Below are 1,879 nucleotides of genomic sequence, written 5' to 3' on the forward strand. Positions count from 1 at the left end.
AATCGTGACCATGGGACAAAGAAATTTGTGGGGAAATTAAATATGGGCAAGCTTCTTTTTAAAGAGTTTGAAGTAGTATTTCTAGGGTTCCAGAGGAAACCATGTTTATTGTTAGAAATTCTGAAAGTGATTCACAAAACAAAGCACCCAGACCTCTGTAAGGTTGCTTAGGTAGCACTGCCTGGTGTCAGGAATTCGTCTTTTTTGGATTCCTTGACCATCTTCAATTGGAGGCAATTCCACCGCAATGAACAGCATTGACTTCATAGGGTGTTAAGATACAATGAGTTATGTAAAGTGCTCTCTTATTATCGTCACTATTTTAACTGTATAACACAAGGTTGGTCAGAATTTTATTGTTAAATGCCGTGCAGTCTATTCCCCTCATAGGGTCTTTGTATTTATAGAGTTTTCTTTCGCTAGTGGTATCGCTCGTAGGCTCAAACGTGGACCTCATGGTTCGCAGTCCAGCACTATCTTATGGAGCCCTAGTTTTTTGTTAGGTGCCATGGAATCGGTTCCAACTCACAGCTACCCTACGTGTACAGGTATTGCGAAGAGCGGCTAACAGGTTTGAACTGCTAACCTTGCGGTCCAACGCAGTATCCTACACGCCGCACCAGGATTCCACGGCTCTACAGTTGTTGTTGTTAAATGCTGTCGAGTAGCTTTCGACTCATAAACACCTCCTCTAATTCTTCTGATATTTGGGCTGTCTATAAAGCTCCCCTAGGACGCCTTGCCTTTGTTGTTATTAAGTGCCATCGAGTTGATTGCGACCTATAGCGACCTGTATAGGGTTTCCTAGGAGCAACTGGTGAGCTTCAATCACCAACCTTGCAGTTCAAACGACTTTGCAGTGGGACGTATTAGCCCACAGCGCAGCAACCTAAACTCTGTGTTCCCACTTTAGACACCCTATGTAGGGTTTCCAAAGAGCACCCAATGGGGAACAGGCTTTAAGGATTGGCAACACCAGGATCAGGGGCTCCGGGTTCGTACACATTATAATTGGCCCTAGGCAATGACGCAAGAACGATCCTGTGTTTTCATTGGCGGGAAGTGCTGTCCGTTAACAGAAGGCGGAAACCAAGTGGAGTAGGCGGTGCTCGAGTGCTGAGCTTGTTGGCCTGATTGGGCGGTTTTGTTTTTGTTTGTTTGACATTGAGGTATTGCGCATGCGTATAACGATCTCGCCGTCCCAGCGTGCCCCACGGCAGTTTACAGTGTGGGCGAAGAAGCAGGTGGCTCGGCTGAGTGGCTTTGAGGCGAGTTCTTCCTGAGGAGACGGAGTGCGGTTAAGGGCTGCAGCCCCCTTGCGACCTGGCCTTTCGGAAGGGAAAGACTCGAGAGGCGGTGGGGCAAGGGCCTCCACCCTTCATTTGGACAAGTGTGAGGACGCCCCCGGGGGAAGACTCCTTTGAAAGACCCCCGAGGCCTTTTCTGGAGCAACTGATTTCAAACCTTTTGCTTCACTGAGGCCCTTTGCTACCGCAGGTCCTTGTAATGGGCGCCGGAGCCACGGAGACCCCGCAGACATGCTCCTTTCCCGCAGCTCCCAAACTAGTGGCGAGCTGATTTCATATAAAGCAAAATATTAACGTTTGTTTCTTGCTCTTGTCAGAAACGAGCTCTATTTTTATGTGGGATAAGGCTAGGTGTCCTAGGACCAGGAGTGGCGCTGTGGGTAGTGTGCTGGACTGAAAAATCGGCGGTTCAAGCTCACCAGCCGCTCCTAGGAAACCCTATGCAGGGTCGTTATGATTGGGAACCCACACGGCAGTATTATCAACCATCTTAAAGGCAAGGCGTCCTAGAAGAGATTTACAGACAGAGCACGAATATTAGAAGAGTTGGAGGAGGTGGAATTGCCTTAACC

This window comes from Chrysochloris asiatica, unplaced genomic scaffold, assembly GCF_000296735.1.
Source record: "Chrysochloris asiatica unplaced genomic scaffold, ChrAsi1.0 scaffold00257, whole genome shotgun sequence".
NCBI lineage: Eukaryota > Metazoa > Chordata > Mammalia > Afrosoricida > Chrysochloridae > Chrysochloris > Chrysochloris asiatica.